General features: G+C 37.7%; 2 protein-coding genes across 4 annotated transcripts in view; both read left to right on the plus strand.

Annotated features, from left to right (window-relative positions):
• LOC145263845 (uncharacterized) overlaps positions 1–20,841 on the plus strand; it is a 624,663-nt gene that overhangs the window by 508,382 nt on the left and 95,440 nt on the right. The gene's annotated exons all lie outside the window — the stretch shown is intronic.
• Positions 20,681–20,841, plus strand: part of LOC145263844 (uncharacterized) — a 37,344-nt gene continuing 37,183 nt past the window's right edge. Inside the window, exon 1 of the mRNA XM_080120918.1 lies at positions 20,681–20,736. The gene's annotated coding sequence lies outside the window, so the exon portion shown is untranslated. The remainder of the gene's footprint in view (positions 20,737–20,841) is intronic.

Here is a 20,841-nt window from a genome sequence, read left to right on the forward strand (position 1 = left end):
ACATCAGAGACGCACGTGTCCTGCAATTTCAACCACCTGCCACAATTGTAGTAGGATTGGCCACTACACTCAGTGCTGCTGCACGAGAAGGCTGCATGAAATTAAACCTAGCTCGGATGACTGTGAAAGTGATCAGAATACGTACCTTGGTGTTCTGACGATATCAGAGATCAGCATGAGTAAAACTTGGCGAACCAATATCGCCATCAATAGAGTGCCGCTGGACTCTGGGGCAGATGTGATCGCGATTCCAGAGCACATACAAAAGTTAAGGAGAGACCTACCAGATCTTGCGGATACCCACAAAATTCTTCATGGTCCAAGACGTATTCCACTCAAAGGGACTAGAGTAGTCACTGCAACTGTTACCCAAACTTGTATGCCATCAGCAGCCAGAAACGACCATTCGACCCAAAGAAAGAAATTCCAGATCTATTCACAGGCTTAGGCACATTTGTGGAAGAATGTACCATACTCTTACATCCGGATGCGAGTCCATACTCAGTACCCACACCACAACACCTACCACTACGCTTGATGGAGAGGCAGAGCTCCAGAGAATGGAAAAGCTGGGGGTTATAAGCAAGATTGACACACCCACCAAATGGTGTTCCTCCATGATGGTAGTACCAAAAGCAAATGGAATGATTAGGATATGCGTAGATCTCACAAAGCTCAATAAGTGCATAAAACGTGAACTCCACATTCTCCCCACGGTCGGCACCTTTTTGGCTCAGTTAGGGGAAGTAAAAATCATGAGCAAATTGGATGCCAACAGCGGATATTGGCAGATTCCACTTTCATCAGAATCCCGTTTGCTGATGGCCTTCATAACTCCATTTGGACGATACAAATTCAATCACCTCCCATTTGGTATTTCATCAGTGAGTAAGATCTACCAGAGGCACATGTCACAAGTACTAGAGACCGAAATCTGAGCCATATGCATGCAAGATGACGTTTTAGTATATGGAAAAAAATCAATAAGAACATGATGCCCGGCTGAAAAGCACACTACAAAAAATTCAGGCTGCTGGCATTACACTCAAGTCCGAAAAATGCGAAATATCCAAGTCATCAGTAAAATTTCTTGGACATATACTCAGTGCTGACGGCCTGCGACCTGATCCGGAAAAGCTCACTGGTGTCTCCAAATTCCAAATACCAACGAACATGACGGAAAACCGCCGGTTCCTAGGGATGGTGAATCAATTAGGAAAATTCATTCCAAACCTAGCAGACATGACTAAACCATTAAGGGATTTATTGAGTCAGAAATACGCGTTTGTTTGGGACAATGCACAACAGGATGCATTCAGCTCCATCAAGAAAGCATTGTGTTTAGCACCTGTGCTATGCCTGTACAATCCATCAAGTGAGACTGTGGTTTCTAGCGACGTTTCATCTAACGGGCTGGGAGCAGTATTATTACGACAGGATGACACAAAATTACACCCCATCGCCTATGCTTCACGAGCCATGTCAGAAACTGAAACTCGTTATGCTCAAATAGAAAAGGAGGCCCTAGCAATAACATCGGCTTGTGAATGCTTTTCAGACTATCTTCTTGGACTACATTTCACAGTGGAGACAGATCAGGTACCAAGGACCTCAGTGAACTTCCAGCAAGGATACAGAGGTTTCGAATACATTTAATGAGGTATGCATACATAATTCGCTATGTCCCTGGTAAGGAAGTATATACAGCTGATGCTCTGTCAAGAGTTGTATCCTCAATGGACCCACCAAACAAGATAAGTACCTAGAAGAGTTAGCAACAGCGTTCGTCCACGCCATGATGGAATCTTTACCTGCCACAGAAAAACATCTGAAAGAGTTGGAAGAAGCCACTAAAACTGATGAAATCAGCAACTACATATTACAGTATGTAAGAAACGGCTGGCCATCAAAGGATCATGTCCCAGCATCAATTGGGCCTACCGCGGCAGCATCACATGCAAGAATGGATTACTGATGTATGACACACGGATCATAATCCCATCACTACTGAGACCAACTATAATAGCCAAAATCCACTTCATCAGGGTATTACCAGGTGCAGACAAAGAGCCTGCCAATTCATATGGTGTTCAGGACTGTCTGACCAAATCAAAAGGACTGTGGAAAACTGCCCAAGATGCGACGAGCTACGACACCAACCACCTGAACCCCTCATGACAACTGAGCTTCCGACAAGACCATGGCACACTCTAGCCTCTGATCTGTTTGAGTTGAAAGGCAGCAGCTATGTCATAGTTGTCGACTACTTCTCTCGATATGCAGAGATTGCCATGCTTACATCAATGACTTCCAGTGCAATAATACAGAGCTTGAAAGCTGTTTTTGCCAGACATGGAGCACCTGTCATCCTAAGAACAGACCCAGGAAGCCAATACACTTCAAAAGACTTTGCCAAATTCGCAAACGGCTGGAGATTTCAGCATGTTACAAACAGCCCTCGCTATTCCCAAAGCAATGGAGCTGCAGAAGCCCGTGTAAAAACAATGAAAAGAATGCTAAAGAAAGCAAAAGACCCATATCTTTCTTTGCTTGCACACAGAGCAACACCAATGGACTGTGGATTTAGCCCCAGTAAACTGTTAATGGGCCGCCACCTCAGGACAAATGTCCCGACTCAACCGGATCTACTAAACCCCAGATGGCCAAATCTTGAAAGTTTTAGACAGAGAGAAAAGAACCAGAAAGCTCAACAACAACACACACCGCTTATCACATAAAGCTAAAGAACTACAACCACTCGAAAATGGCACACCAGTATGAGTCAGAAGCTCCAACCCTCCAAACCAGGAAGGCATCGTTGTTGGAACGGCAAATACACCACATTCCTATATTCTATGGACCAAAGAAGAAGGGACAATAATCTGACGCAATCGACGACACATCATACCCAAACCACCAGAAATAGTTAAGGCTCACACATCGGAGTCCCATGAAAACAGTCATCTACCAAGGGAAGAAACAGTCAGAACAGCATGCCCCACCCTCACCTCTCAAAAGTATACAATAACCAGATCTGGACGTCAGTCAAGACCACCTATCAAGCTAGACCTATAATATATATATATATATATATATATATATAAATGAACTCTTCTTTTTTTTTTTAAATAGATATTATATCAAGAGAGAGAGTGTGAGAGAGATCATATAGCTTGAATACTGAAAGACATCAAACATTATTAAAAAGAGGGAGATGTTATGTCTCTTGGATCGGTGGGAGTTGCCCCCCACCTTTGTTCAATGTTTTATAATGTAAACTCTCGGGCATGAACGTGAATAAACGAAACTTGGTTAGTCGGCCATGTTGGTCTGAACGATGATATATCCTTGTCCTGGTGTTATTAATAGAAATGTAACAAAACAAACTGGACTGAGTTTCTCAATTCAGTTTTACAAAAACATAAACTCACAAGAGACGTTTTATACGAAGGGTGTTCAAAAAGTAATAATTCCTTTTTTTTTTTTTTTTTTTTTTTTTTTTACTCAAGGGGATTGCAAATTGCATTGTTATGATGATTGAACTCAGGCATTTATAATGGATGGTTACCAATTGGTAGAGGTCGATTTTTCCTCCTTTATAATAAAATAGATAAGAATGCAATGCTAGAGAACAACAACAAATAGCAATCAACTCAGACATAGTGTTATATATATATATATATATATATATATATATTATTTGTATTTAAAAAGTTAACAGAAGCGTCTTAAAATCTCTCCATTTCTTTATTCTACACACAATCGATATTTCTTTCAATAATTATATTTTGAACTCACTCTTTTTTTCTTGTATCCATTTGTGAATTATTTCACCGAATTCTGCTTTTTTGAATTACATTGAAATATTTTCCAGTTCGTGATTCCTTTGTGGAACTTTTACAAACTTTTCTTGGATTTTACCGTTCATGGATATTCTACTTTTCACTTGACCATCCATTCACATGAAATCATTTCTTTTTATCCCCATTCCCTCTGCTTCACTATTTTTACCAAGTAAGCTCTATGGCTTATTTGTAGTTTCATGAAATACTTTCCAAGCAAAATCCGATTCCGCATTTTGCTAATTCCTACCCTCTGATGAGAAGGAAAGTATTTTTCTCGAAACTCTGCCGATTAAGGACAATCCACTTAATTTGTTTTTCCTTTTTGAAAATTAAATATGTTCTTTAACTTTCCTAAAAGTGTTTTTTAACATGTTTTCTTAATTATTTGTTCTTATATATATATATATGGCTATATATAGCTTAATTGCCATATATATTTTCTTAACTTACTACTTAGAGCTCTACCTATGTATTGAGCACTGTTGAATTAAATACTGAAAATTTATGCATAAAATTATATCTTCGTATATAAATTTATGTGATTAAATGAAGTAATCATATATATATATATATATATATATATATATATATATATGATATAAAGCTGAACGTCTGTGTGTGTGTGTCTGGTAACGAATAGGCTCCTATATGGTTGACTATTATAGAAAACTGATCACATATAATGATAGAAGATGTATCGAGACACAGGAATGGGTATGTTTGATCTGGCATAATGATGATTCATTAAAATTGCGGGGTCTGCGTACGTGCCTGATCCACAAAGTATGGAAATAAAAAATTTAAAAATTAAAAAAAAACGTTTACAAGTGTTTTTGATATAGATGTACATAATAATACTTTGATAAGCATGTTTTAACTTTAATAGGAATAGTATAATAAAATTGTGGAGTCTGCGTTCAAGCATGGCCTCCAAAGAATGGAAATAGGCACAAACTTTAATAAAGACTTTTCATATCTATCTGTGTAAGTATACTTTGATAATTATGTTTCAGTTTGAAGAAATATGATATAATAAAATTATGGGGTGTTCGTTTGCACCTGACCTCCATAGAATGGAAATATGTCACAAAATTTAACAAGGTTTTTTAATATAGATTCACAGAATATTGTGATAAGGGTTTCATTGTGAACAGGTATGGTATAATAAATTATGGGGTTTATCTACTTTATTTTTACTTTCATAATAACATAAACTTCATACATTCTTTCTTCATAGGTTCTTCTATCTTCCTGCTGAGCTCCATAACGAACCATGAAATGACCAACACCATCCAATTGAGACATCTGTTCTTCCTTCTTTTGTGAAACCACAGAACAACACTTTATATTTTTAAAATATAAATTTATTTCTGTTGCCTCAAATGGTCTTTAAAAAGAGTCTGCTTATATGTCTACACGCTTGTTCTTAAAGCCCACTTTCTGGCTGGAAGTATGTCTATTCACCTGCATGACTAGACTCACTAAAATTCTCGACCTCTTCACCTCAGTTCCAGTGATGTAACCAATTAAAAGACACGTCTCCTTAACATGACCTTTCTATCACGTACGCTTGTTCAAGGTTATTTTGTTTATATTTAACCTAGCTAATTTATATAAACATCTTCAGCTAAAACGCCTTGCTACACTTTATTCTATAAACAATAAATAACTCCCAATATAAACTATTTTAAGAATATCACTGAATAGATAGATAGACAGATAATAACTAATTAACTTTTAACAATGCTAATTATTCAACACCAGGACATGTATTGGCATGAATAAATTATTCAAAGGAACACTGGGAGTATGTTTCGCTCGAATATATCCACAAATTTATCAGCATTAATCCAAATGGACATGAACATACCTCCCTAAACAGATAACTCCTTACCATGAGTCAACAACTTGATATAGAAAAACAACTCCCTACCATCTAAGACTCTTGTGCTTTAAACTACATCCCTGAGTGAAGTATAAATTCGTCCGAGTACCAACAACAGCAGCAGTATGTATCCTGGTCTCAAGGAGTGCATTCATCATCAACATTTCTGCACCAATCAGCAGCAGCACCATCTCCACCGTTACCATCTTTTCAACAATCAAGCAGCAGCGCCAACATCATCCTGCAACAATCAGCAGCACAGCTGTCATCACTGCCAACAATATCAACAATACAATCAACAGCTTTGGGACTAAAGGCTGCTATTTACATCAAACTGGCTATCTCTCTCGACTTGGTGGACGGTGGCACATCCTGACAATTAACAGAGAACAATACCAACCTCGTTGGTACGACACAATTACGTTGACACACTGGTTCTTGCCAGATCACTGAAGTTAAGCAACGTTGAGCCAGGCCAGTACCAAATGGGTGATCATGTGGGAAGGCTAAGTGTTGTATGTACCTTCTGGGAAGGTTGGGTGTGGGGGCAGCACCCTCACCCTGTAAAAAGAACTCGCTACAAAAACATCTGCAAAAATTGTAGATGACCTATGCCCCTACAGAGGCTCAAGGGCTATGGATGGGATGGAATACCAACCTCATTAACCCCTCTGAAATAAAAGTTTTAATTTAAACTCCTTCGTCTGTCTTTCTTGCTTCCATATGCTCATTTATTTACAATAACTCGTACCAGGGGTTGAGATATAGCATATAACAGCATCAGGGACAGATTATGCTAAAAAAAAATGTGTAATAGGGGATAATAGTGAAAAAAAAAAGTTATTTTTCTAAAGATTATGACATCATGAACTCTTTTTTTTTTCTTTTTTTTTTTTTTACAATGTAGTCCCCACTTATCAAAGCCCAGAAGCCACTCGAGGATAAGTGTTAATGAAGTACAGAGTTGTGTTTTCTTTTGTGAGTTGGAGTTGTTTTTTGTTGTCTTTTATTATTATTGTGAACCAGTGCTTACACCCTCGGCAAGCGCTAATGTGAGAGACAAAAACATTACCAGTAATAGGTGATAATAGCAATAAAAAAAAATTCTTTTTCTAAAGATTATGACATCATGAACCTTTTTTCGACTTAAAATTTCTTTAGTATCATGAATGAAATCAGAAGACAAACGTTTTTTAGATGAGTGGACCGGTTGAGTGTTGTCTGTCACGTCGGGAAAGTAGCATTTATAGAAGAACAACTAATAAAGAAATAACGCTCACTAACTTGAGTAACTTACAAACCGTGTGAATTTATTACATTGAATATTCTTAACAAGACTTTTAGGGACATTTGCATAAGTGACTTTATGCAAATTACCCACTATTACACGAAGAGAATCTACATATAAAGACTAAAAAAAAACAAAAAAAAGCAAAAAAACCTTGAATGAGAGGATCTCGTAAAGAATTTACTGAAAGGAATGAAAACACTTCTCACCTCCGCTACCTAATTTTCTTCAACAAAAAAGAATATTCTCCAGAACAACCGTTTTGGAAACTATCAAACTTCAAACCAACCTTAGTATTACCTTTTATTGTATTTTTAATTATAATTTAATTTGTTTTTGAATGCAATAACGTGTTGGTTTTTAATTGGCTTCCTCAAAAAATGGAAAGTTGTTCTGCTACAAAAAATTGTTTTTTCTATAAACAAAAAAAAAAAAAGAAAGTGTCAGAAATAATTAACTCAAGAAAATTTCTAACACAGGCAACACATACAAGACATGCATAAGAAAGTCATGAATAGTGTGGTCTTAACATGTCCATTCAAGACAGTGTCCCAGGTGCAAGAGAATGAGAGAGAGAGAGAGATAAAAGGTAAAGGAAATCGACATTGCCACCTATAGGCTGAAAATAAGGGGTGATAACTGTATATGTCTCAAGCTAAAAGTGTTGTGCATTGTGTCCATGTGTGTGCTGCATGTAAAATAAGGCTGGATAGTAGTTTTGAAACGTACGAAACCAAGTTTAATAAAGGTACAAAATAGAGCAAATATAAAAGTGAAAATGTCTCTCTGTGTGTACTCGAGATTTGGCATAAGGGTATTGAAATTTAGGAAAATCTTTTTAATCAGTTTTTGGCCAGAAATTTGACTGTCAAGGGGTCAAAATTCAACGATTTGACCTTTGAAAACTCTATCAAACTCCACTGCCAATTTTGGGTCTAAACACTTGAAATTTTAAATGTAGGTTAGTTGGACATGGATCAAACTTTTTACTTTGATTTGAACCCCAAAAGATAAATGTTAAGACGGTCAAAATTGGGATCAAAGTTTTAAAAAATTTGAAATTTTACATAAATGGTATTCAGAGATAGGGCAAGCTTTTTAATCTGTTTGGGTCGAAAATTTGAACTGCCAAGGTGTCAAAGTTCAAAAGATTTGACCTTTTCGGTGTCTAGCAAACTACTCTGCCAATTTTGGGTCTAAACATTTTAAATTTATACATAAAGGGTATTCAGACATGCGGCAAGCATTTTAATCAGTTTTGAGGTGAAAATTTGGCTGCCAAAAGGTCAAACTTGAAAGTATTGATCTTTGCAGATTCTACCAAATTCCTCTGCCAATTTTGGGTCTAAAAACTTGAAATTTTAGATGTAGGTAACTTGGACATGGGTAAAACTTTGAATTTTTATTTGTGACCAAAATAATAAATGTTAAGGGGGTCCAAATTGGGGTAAAAAAAAAATTGACCTCTGCGGTCTCTACAAAATTACTCGGACAAATTTTGGTGTAAACATTAGAAATCTTACATAAAGTGCATTCACACGTAGGGCAAGTTATGAACAGTACAAAGAGCCCAAGTAATGCTGGCTGAACTGCTAGTATAACAAATATATATATGGTACAAAAAATTCCAACATCCAGATTTAACCTTCTCATCTAAGATTTTCTTTAAGACTCACATTACACATCCATTGTATCGTTCTCATGTCGTTTCTCTCAATGCAAATCTCACTATTCAGATTTCACTTCCATACATCGTCACACAGTATACATCTGCCTGATAGACAAGGTCGACAGTAGTAATGCTCTACTAGTTAGTTATAGCAAAAGTTCCTTGAATTTACTCCATCAACTTTTGCAATTACACAAGCACCTGCCACACCTTTGCTCCAATTTAGGGGAAACTTAAACTAATGATTTTTTATATGAACATTTTAGTAAGATATCTAGATAAATAGTGAGTGCGAACATTGATTATGCATGATTTTTGTCTGTCTTCTATAATATAAATCTCACTTGTCTGTTTAAATGTATGTATGTTTATATGTCTACCTAAAACTTTCGACAGAGGCACGGATTTTCACAAGATTGATATCGTTTTGATGCTCAACCTTTTGGACGACAAATATCAAAAAATTGGCTAAATCCATTAATTCCTTCACCCTCAACTGGCCACTTTTCTACATGGAGGGGGTAGGGAGGGGGATATTTTCAAAATCCATTCCCTCTTTTCGATTGACTAGCCTTAATTTTAACCTTCATCACTTCCAGTTTGGCGATGGGCACAACAGCAAAGACGTCAGGTTTTTTTTATTTTTTTTAACGTTCTTTTCTTCATTCGTGGTACGAGTTCAAGCCTGCCTGCCTGCCTGCCTACTACGACATTTTTTTTTTTCTTTTGCTCAACACGCACCTCCAAACAACCGGGCAACGCTGGGTACACAGACTAGTAAAACAATAAAACACAAGTGAAAATGTTTTAAGTTCATCCTCTTAAAACGAAAAGTGTAAAGTCAAGTGTTTCAATAAGTATTTCCTATTCGTCTCATCAGTTGTAAAGCAATACTTTTTATTCAAATGAAAATAATTCAATTATTAACAACATCCTGATCAGCTGGGATTATAAGAGGGAATACTTGAAAAGAGATCATCATCATTTGCAGAGGAAGCCACTGTTTTTATGGAAGAATCTTGTCATTACAGGAACGCTCCTGATAAAAAAAACAACTAAAATTAATTCACAACTGAACTTGTTACAATCGAGAGTTTTAGATGTATATTGATTGTGTTTAAGTCCAAGGATGGAATACTGTTGTCACATCTGGGCAGGAGCTGCTAGAAGCATCTTATCCTGCCTTGACAGAGTTCAAAATAGACTTTGTAGCCTATTAGAGACTGCCCTTTTGTGTTCGTTACAACTCTACTTTCAACCGAGTCGTTGTTTGTTTCGTTCACCACACTCTTTTCTTCTACCTCTTCTTTTACACACGTCCGTTCGCTTTAGTGACTAAAAATCGTCTGTCCTCCCGCTTTCCTTTCCTCGTTATTTATGGAACCAGGGTACAAGATTCTCCAAGATTTCCCAACATTCCATAAGAATTTTTTCCACATAAAAGCCTGCGGGTGCCATCTTGATTCTCAATTTGTGCTCTGCAGGCACAAACGCGCAGCCACTTTAACGGTAAGCCACTTCTTTCTCCACACTTTTTTTCTTCCCTGCAACCTCTTTCCCACAGAAGAGACGTTGCGAGCCTATCTCTGCTTTATCGTTATTTTCATGGCAAGTGCTCGTCTGTGCTCCAATCTATGGTCTTCCTTACCTTACTTTCATGTAAAACACTCGTTTAGTTGAAACTACTATCAATAATTTCCCCCTCTCTTAATCTGTGCCTAAACCTAAATGTAGATTCCATGAACAAAGCTTCTTTCTTAGAACTGCACGCCTGTGGAACTCTGTTCTGTTTTCCTGCTTTCCAACTAATTACAATATGGTCGTCTTCAAGTCCAACATGAACAAGTTCTTGATAAGTCGTCCCCTTAAGTAATTCATACGCTCATTAATCCTCATCCTTGAGTGGCTTCCAGGCCTTGATAATGGGTGACTCCTTTGTACAAAAATTTTGCTGCTATTGTTTATTTGGGACAAGTCAAGTTTTATGTTTTTTCTCTTTCGTTTGTGGTTAAGACAAAAGAAAGTCATCAGTATACATGCCCATGATGTGTCGGTCATGTTTTCTACCAACAAGCATAGCGTGGAGAAAATAAGAACGGCTTACCTTTCAAATGCCTTCATGTCTGTCTTTCCTGTAGGGTGGGATGAAAAGAGATCCAAGATGGCGTTTGTGAGGTTTTAACAGACCCGGTCTTGGTTGTCTTCAAGTCCAGCATAAACAAATTCTTGATGTCATAACATATCTCTTCATATTTACGAATAATCCAATCCAGAAAGTAGCAGCAGCGGCTGCGACAGTCAATAATGGCGACACTAAGACAAAGAAGTTCGTCGAGTTAATACAAATGAACTCAATAAATACTCACAACAATTTAAAAGCCCATTTTCTCACATACACACATCAATAGAATAGCTCAAACATCACTTCAACCAAGAAAACCGCCAGATAAGGATGCACAACACAAGCATGGCAGTAAACGCAACTCAGGCAGATAAGTATTACACGACACATTGCAACAATTCAATACCAACTAGGTTACATTCACAACTTTTTCAGCTTTAAATCAATATAACACATGCATACATACACCAAACAGACGATTCCCTTCAACGCATCAAGACACAATAAACAAACACAATTAAAAAAGCAAAATGCAAGCTAATTATCAATTTGCCCTTTGTCTTCAACTACGTCCGCGCCACCATTATAAAAACGTTAATCTTCTCCTCACCAGGAGGCTTATGTGTGCCGCGCTATCTGCTCGTTCTATCAACAACAAGTTACCGCCGCCACTGCCACAGACTACTGTTAACCGCATTATGAACACCGTGCTATCAATAACAAATAGCCGTTGCCACCACCAACTATTGTGAACCGTGTTATGAACACCATGCTATCAATAACAAATAGCCGTTGCCACCACCAACTATTGTGAACCGTGTTATGAACACCATGCTATCAATAACAAATAGCCGTTTCCACCACCAACTATTATGAACCGTGTTATGAACACCGTGCTATCAATAACAAATAGCCGTTGCCACCACCAACTACTGTGAACCGCGTTATGAACACTGTGCTATCAACAACAAGTAGCCATCGCCGTCGTCACCAACTACAGTGAACTGCGTTGTGAACACCGTCCTATGAACAAAAAAAAAAAAATTTCTTCATTTCATTTTCTCTCTTAGCAACTCTAAGAGCAAATCTGACGACCTAGTTCACAAATTCCAAAATTTCATCATGACAAGTTTCAAGAAAAAATACACGATTAAACCCGAATCTCCAACTTCCAACGTAGACACCCACTACCCTGTCTCCTTCTCCAACATCAGGGGTCTATGTTCTAACCTTCCAGAGGTTGAAACCCAATTACAGGAGATTAAACCAGACCTTTTATTTTTAAGTGAAACTGGCATTGGACAGGCTATTTCCCTAGATGAGTTTGCAATTAAAGGATACTCTAACTTCTAAATCTGACCTCCAAGATCGCCATGAGCATGGAATATGTGTCTAAATTAAAGATGGCTTTCCATGTGGTAGAGACATCTCCAGAGAAGATCATAACTTACACTATATATGCTTCTGGGTTGCACTAGCTCATACTACTGCATTTATATTTACTCTCTATCGCCCCCACAACAGCAGAGTTACTATCTTTAAAAGCATATCTGAGAAAATTGACCAAGTCCTATCTGTTTATCCTTCAGCGTATGTGGAGACTTCAATGTTCACAACGTGGAATGATTGACCCACTCAAACAAGACCAATAATGAGGGGAGGTTCTGTCATAATTTCTCCATTGCTTATGACCTCACTCAGATTGTTCACGAACCCACCCGTGTGCCCGACAATGACGGCCAGTATGCGAGTCTACTAGACCTTTTTCTCACAACTTGCCCTGAACTATGTTCAGTTTCTGTTCTGTCTCCTCTTGGATCTTCCGACCACTCAATTAAAATAAAAATAAAATGTAATAAGTCTCCAGACGTACCTCTCCATCATACAGTATATCGATAAACTAATGCTGACTGGGATAGTTCCGTACATTTATATCGGATCTACCTCTGAATTTCATGTTTAAAAAGGATGTGTCCTCTATAGTATCAGACCTGATGGAATGGTTAATTGTAGGTATAGACCGTTTCATACCCTCAAAAAAGTTCCAGCAAAAATCTAACAGCCAACCATGGTTCTCTCCAGAATGTGCTACTGCCATTGCGCACAGAAATCACTTTTTCCACTGCTTCCAACGTAATAGATGTATGGAAACTAAAGCCGCTTTCAGGACTGCCAGGAACCATTGTAAGAAAGTAATAAAGAATGCAAGAGAGTTGTATGCTCAGTCTGTCAAGTCAAAAGTAGCTGAGCAGCAGCTTGTTTTTTTTTTTTTTTTTTTTTTTTTTACACAGTGATCACCACTTATCAAGGCCCGGAAGCCACTCAGCGATAAGGGTTATTGCAAGTACATTACGTTAGTGTGGAGATTTGCTGAAGTGTTTAATTAAGGGGGCGGTTCATTAGGAATTTGTTAACATTGGACTTGAAGACATCCAAGTTGTAGTCCGGAGGGAAGCAGGCAGACGGAACAGAGTTCCACAGGCGTGCAGTTCTAAGAAAGAAGCTTTGTTCATGGAATCCGCGTTTTGATTTAGGCACAGATATAGAGTGGGGGAAATTTTTCACAGTGGATTCAGCTAGACGGGTGTTTTTCGTGAAAGATTGGCGAGGGGGGACCAGAGATTGGAGTTCAGACGAGCACCTGCCATGGAAATAACGATAAAACAAGGATAGGCTCGCAACGTCTCTTCTGTGGGAGAGAGGTTGCAGGGTAGAGAAAAGGGCATCCCCCACTAAGCCACGAAGTCTATTTTGTACTCTGTCAAGGCAGGATAGGCTGTTTTTAGCAGCTCCTGCCCAGATATGGCAACAGTATTCCATCCTTGGACGTACTTGGCTTTTATATAGATAGAGAATTGCATCAGTAGTGAGATATCTTCTGGAGCGGTAGAAGGACCCCACCATCTTTCCAGCGACCTTGGCAACAGACTTGATGTACGTGTTCCATTTAAGATCAGGAGTAAAGGTACTAACCCAGAAGCTTGTCAAAACATGGGGCCTCACTCAGACGAAAGGCATCCATCACAATTGATGCCAGTTGGGGATCAGAGTGTTGATGATGTAAGGATAGGAGTTTGGTTTTGAATGCATTAAAGGTAACCAGTCACATCTTCCCCCACTGAACCACGCGCTCGAGATCAGAGGAGAGAGAATCAGAGAGAACTTTGTCATTTACAGCCTTTGATGTGTTGCTGTAGATGGTCGTGTCATCAGCATAGATGTCAACGAATGATTTAAGTATGTGTTTAGGGAGGTCATTGATGTCGATCAGGAAGAGAGTTGGGCCCAGGATTGACCCCTGAGGGACTCCAGCATTTATATTGCAGGCCTCCGATTTTTGTCCATCTACCACTACTCTTATGAGCCTATCGGAGAGAAATGATTTAATGATTGAAAAAACATTTCCAGTTATACCGTAGCTGGAAATCTTGTGAAGTAGACCCTTATGCCATACCTTGTCGAAGGCCTTTGATATGTCAAGAGCAATTGCCCTAGAAAGGAAGCCTTTGTCAAGAGATTCACTAATCCTGTGGGATATAACCGTCAGCATATCTGCGGTAGATCTTGCAGAGCAGAAACCATATTGTGTGTCACTAAGAAGGTTATTCCTGCTGAGGTGGTTGACTATTTCTCTATTTAATATGGATTCCAGCAACTTACTCATAACACACAGGAGACTTATAGGTCTGTACTGAGAGGGAGATGGCTTATCACCTGAATTCTTAAATACAGGGCAAACTGATGAGGTCTTCCAGGGAGTCGGAAAGCATTTCTCCTTAAGGCAGCGCTTAAATAGTTTCGTAAGTATTGGAGCAAGTTCTGGTTGAAGCTTTTTTAACACTATAATTGGGATGCCATCAGGGCCAGTTGCTTTACTGGAATCTAGGTTCTTGATTAGCTTGGCGACCGCATGCACGGATATTTGTATGTTACCTAGCTTGTTCTGTGTTATAGGAGGAAATATGGGGAGTTGATGGCCTTCGTCGCATAGGGTAGAATTAGCTGCAAAGTTCTTGGCAAATAGTTTGGCCTTGTTTGACGCTGACGTGATGACCTCTGGTCCATTGATAATGGTTGGGATAGAACGCACACTTCTGTTCAGGATCCTATTTGTTATTTGCCAAAACTGGTGGGATCCAAGCCGCTGATCAGCTACCTTGGATTTAACAGACTGGGCATATAGCTCTCTTGCATTTTTTATTACTCTTTTACAGTGGTTGCTGGCAGACCTGAAAGCAGCTTTAGTCTCAGTGCATCTATTATGTTGGTAGCTATGGAAAAAGTCATTTCTGTGCGCGATAGCAGCAGCATATTCTGGGGAGAACCATGGCTGGCTGTTAGGTTTTTGTTGGAATTTTTTAGATGGTATGAATTGGTCTATGCCTACAATTAACCATTCGGTCAGATCTGATACTATAGAGGACACATCCTTTTTAAACATGGAGTGCAGAGGTAAATCAGATATGAATGTACGGAAGCTATCCCAGTCAGCCATAGAGTATCGGTATACAGTACGGTGGAGGAGTATGTCTGGGGGCTTCTTACATTTCGTTTTTATCTTAACTGATACGACGGAGTGGTCGGAGGATCCTAGAGGAGAATGAATGGAACATGAACATAGCTCAGGGGAAGTTGAGAGAAAAAGGTCTAAGAGGCTTGCATATTGACCGGGTGTATCGGGCACACGGGTGGGTTCGCGAACAATCTGAGTGAGGTCATAAGCAATGGCAAAATCATGACAAAAGCTCCCCTCATCATCTGTCTTATTTGAATGGGTCAACCATTCCACGTTATGGACGTTGAAGTCACCACAGATGTGGATGTTAGCCGAGGAATGTGAAGACAGTATGTGGTCTATTTTCTCAGATATGCTCTTAAAGATAGTAACTCCGCTGTTGTGGGGCCTATAGAGGGCAAATATAAATGCAGTGGTGTTAGCAAGTGCAACCCTGAAGCACATATAGGGTAAATTGGTTCCCACTAGTTTTGGCAAATAGCAAACAGAATTCTGAACAGAAGCGTGTACTCTATCCCAACTATCATCAATAGACCTGAGGTGATCTCGTCAGCATCAGACAAAGCCAAACTCCTTGCCAAGAACTTTGCAGCTAATTCTACCCTTTGCGACCAAGGCTGCCAACCCCTAATATTTCCTCCTGTATCAGAAAATATGCTATGTGGTATACATATATCTGTACGTGATGTTGCCAAGCTAGTCAAAAACCTTGATTCCAGTAAAGCAACTGGCCCTGACGGTATTCCAATTATAGTACTCAAAAAACTTCAACCTGAACTTGCGCCCATACTTACAAAACTGTTTAAACGTTGTCTTAAGAAGAATTGCTTTCCATTACCCTGTAAAATCTCATCAGTATGCCTTGTATTTAAGAATTCAGGTGATCGCTCCTCCCCCTCTCAGTACAGATCAATAAGTCTTCTGTGCGTCATGAGTAAGTTGTTGGAATCTGTGTTAAATAGAGAAGCAATCAACCATCTCAGCAAAAATAACCTTCTTAGTGATACACAATATGGTTTCCATTCTGCTAGATCTACAGCAGATGTGCTTACAGTTATATCTCATAAGATTAGCAAATCTCTCGACGGAGGCAACCTTTCTAGGGCAATTGCCCTTGACATATCAAAGGCCTTTGATAGAGTATGGCATAAAGGTTTACTTCACAAGATCTCTAGCTATGGTATTGCTGGAAATGTCTTCTCAATTATTAAATCATTTCTCTCTGATAGGCTCATAAGAGTAGTAATTGATGGGCAGAAATCAGAAGCTCACAGTATTAATGCTGGAGTCCCTCAAGGATTAATTCTGGGCCCAACTCTTTTCCTGATCTACATTAATGATCTTCCAAATCACATCCTTTCATCATTCGTAAACATTTATGCTGATGACACTACCATTTATGGTAGCACATCTAAGACAATAAATGACCAAGTTCTCTCCGATTCTCTCTCCTCTGATCTTGAGCACGTTGTACAATGGGGAAAGGAGTGGCTGGTTACTTTTAATGCATCTAAAACCAAGCTTCTCTCTTTACACCATCCCATCAATGTTCTGATCTGGCATCAGTTGAAATGAATGGCTCTCGTCTTGAGGAGGCCTCAAGTTTTGACAAGCTTCTGGGCTTGACATTTACTCCTGATCTTAAATGGAACTCGTACATCAAATCTGTTGCCAAGGCTGCTTGAAAAATGGTGGGATACTTCTATTGATCCAGTAGATATCTCACTGCTGATGCAATTCTCTATCTATATAAGAGCCAGATACGTCCAAGGATGGAATACTGTTGCCACATATGGGCAGGAGCTGCTAGAAAAGACTTGTCCTGCCTTGATAGGGTTCAAAATAGACTTCGTGGACTCGTGGGAGATGTCCTTTTCTCTTCCCTGCAACCTCTATCTCACAGAAGAGATGTTGCGAGTTTGTCTCTGCTTTATCACTATTTTCATGGAAAGTGTTCGACTGAGCTTCAGTCTATGGTCCCCCCTCGCCAAACTTTCACAAGAAACACTCATTTAGCTGAAAACACTATTAATAATTCCCCCCACTCTTTATCTGTGCCTAAACCTAAACGTAGATTCCATGAACAAAGCTTCTTTCTTAGAACTGCACGTCTGTGGAATTGTCTTCCGTTTTCCTGCTTTCCTGCTGACTACAATATGGTTGTCTTCAAGTCTAACGTAAACAAGTTTTTGATTAGCCGTTCCACTTGTTAACAAATTTACCGTTATTGTTTATGTTGGACTTGAAGACATCCAAGTTGTAGTCAGGTGGGAAACAGGCAAACGGAAGAGAGTTCCACAGGCGTGTACTTCTAAGAAAGAAACTTTGTTCATGGAATCTACGTTTTGATTTAGGCATAGATAAAGAAAGGGGAAAATTATTGACTAGTTTCAACTAGACGAGTGTTTTTCACGAAAGATTGGCGAGGGGGGACCAAAGATTGGAGTTCAGATGAGCACTTGCCATGGAAATAATGATGATCCTTTGAATAAACTTCCAATTGAAGTAATAAATACACCTATAACGCAACTATTTAACATAAATTTAGACAGGTGCTGGACTTCTGTGTCCTCTTCACTGTAAATTTTTACCACCTTTTCCCTATATAGCACTGAAGCAATTTTTATTTATTTATTTATTTTTTTTTTGCCAAATAAATTGTATTGAATTAGAAAATAGCCCTAAAATATATTTACAATTGATATTTATTCCATAATTACCCAATTTTACTACCTTGCCAAAATTGCTCTTTTTTTCCTCCATTACAGTTTTTCTGCAACCCTGTTTTTTGTTGTCCATTTTTCTGTCCGCTGTTATTTATACTATTTGTTGGTTATATAAGTAAGAGACCTTGGGGTGAATTTGTTCTACTTGGTGAATTTTCGTAATTTTTGGGTTACGATTCATATTTTCTGACTTTTAGATGTAAAAATAATTTATTTTTAATTTGACAAACTCTTTAATGTTTTCTCTTTATGTATGGTATCCTAGATTTGTAGTAATGGGAAGACAAGAAGTTTTCATTCTAACATTTAAAAACAGCTTTATTGATTATCTTCATTATTAGGTTGCATAGAGAAAGGCTTAGTTGTAGAAAGTATTCCTGTGTGGAGACATAAATTAAAAATTAGACAGGTGTAGAAAATTTTTTGGGGATATATTTCTTCTCTTCCTTTTTTTGCCTCTTCTTCCTTTCTTTTGAGTTTGCTTCACTGCTGCCGATGTTGTTGGTCATGCAACTAATTTCTGCCTGTTCCTGTTAATTAATTCAACTGCGCATTCCCACATTTTGTGATACAATTAAAGCTGAGGTTGGCAGTTGGAGCTTGACACTGAAAATGTGTTGATGTACAGTTTTCTCTACCTCTAAACAGGATGTTAAAATGTTGAAGTGCCCTCGTCTAAGTTACCTGGCAAAGTTTATAATGTTGAAGTGATTTTGTCTAAGTTACCTAATGCATTCACATCTCGCTAAAAGAAATCAAGTAAACCCAAAAAGTCTGTCAAGGACTTAGACAGATAAATATGTCGAAGAAGTGCAAGCCTGCAGGAGATGAGATAATTATTAGATAACATGTGGGAAATATTCTGACAAGGAAAGATTGAATATGCAGTGGAAGTGTCTATCACTATGACTAGATATTTTCTTCTAAGGCCTGAAGAAAATGGATACGTCTCAAATTGCAGTTTTGTAAGTCAGATAAAAAGAATATTTTTATCTTGACTGGACTCTAAGAAGGAACACAACACCCTTCCCCCCTGCCCTTCTACCGCTCCCCCCAAATGTAAACAGAAGTTTTGTGAAATATTAAATGGTTCTTCTGCTCAGTTAATGTCAGCACATTATTTATGGAAAAACGGTTAATTAAACAGCAGAAGCACCTGTTAAAAACTCTACGGGTTCTATAATTGAACACCCTTCACCCCCCCCCGAAAAAGAGAACGAAAAACATAAAAAAGTGTTTTTATAATCTGTTCGTGGAAACTTAGTTTTTAATTGATCTAAAAAAATTATGTTACAACAATGAACCATGTTAATTTAAAAAAAAAAAAAAAATGAATTCCAATTAAGGAATAATATATATATAACAATGAACCATATTTTTTATTTTTTATTTTTTCTGGAAACTTTCTTGTTATTTCGAATGTCCGGTAAAGATTCCTCCGCGATGTAACATGTCACTTTACTACAAGCATGCGTGTGCATCATGTAAGAAAACACAACTGCGCGCTTGCGTGTAGTTTTAACGAAATGAATGAAATGGCGCAAAATAGTTCCAGGGTCCATGCAAACAGTAAATTTGTGACGGGTTTGATTATCAGATTCGTTGTCAGTGACCTCGAATACCCCTAAAAAAACAAATTAGAGTGGTTGGTGTTTTGTTGTAGCATAAGGTAACATTGTCAGAAATTGGACAATTACATCATGCCTATCAATATCATTGTATTGTTTTGGACCAATTAAATTGGCTGATTTTATTCTCTATGAAACGTTGCTTTCATGGGTTTTTGCATTTTGTGCATTTGCTTTGCAGTTTCAGCAAAGAATTTGGTGGTAAATGGTGCCAACAAAGACTGGCATTATTTACCAGAATACCACATTCACTGCGTGGAGTTAAACCTATTTAATAAATTCCCTAGCTTTTTTTTATAAGAATCATGGGCGCTTCTACACTATTGGGACGAAATTTCAGAAATCGTAATACTGAAATTCACATGAAAACAATGGTATCTACGAGTCGTATTCCTCGTATTTTTAAGATAATTATATAAAAAAATTACGAAAATCGATAAGGTAGAAAATTATTTATTAAAGAAAATAAATATAGAATTTCATGAAAACGATCGTAAGATGCAGGAGAATTTAAAAGGGAGGTAATTTTCCATTTTGATTCAAACAAAATGGCGGCAATTTTTCACCTGCTAACACGATTAAAGTTGTTTGGTTTAATAATTTAGTAATATTCAGGTAATTTCGACTGCATACTTTGAAAGTTACCATCGTAACTTATTAGAATTGACAAATTAAAAAAAAATCAGTTGAAACGATTGTTTTTTTTTTTAATTTGAAAACTCCATTTATCGACTACAAAATCTAGTCCTAATTCTGTAGAAGCGCTAACTTATACATATATACGTGTGTGTAATTATTTATTATTTTAAAGTCAAAACTGAAAGATATTTTTCTCGCGTACATTCACGTGTGAGTACAGTTAGGAGAGATTATGTTTATTATTATTATTTTATTTTTAAACTTTTTCATTAAATCCGATCATATTTTAAAAAATAATGAAAGAAAATAACTTTACAATTAAATATTAAAAACAACTAAAAAATTTTTTTTTTAACTTATCATCTGACCTTCTGCATTGCATTATTATTCGACCATTTCTTTTACACCAGAAATTGACGTAAGTAAAATAAATAAAAAAAAAAAAGAAAATAATTGAATAAATTAATATTTTGAATTTTATTTCCATTTTCTTAAACCATTTTTTTTTTCACTTATTTTTTTT

The sequence above is a fragment of the Euprymna scolopes genome, chromosome 39, assembly GCF_053919585.1.
Source record: "Euprymna scolopes isolate OS-2025 chromosome 39, ASM5391958v1, whole genome shotgun sequence".
Lineage (NCBI taxonomy): Eukaryota > Metazoa > Mollusca > Cephalopoda > Sepiida > Sepiolidae > Euprymna > Euprymna scolopes.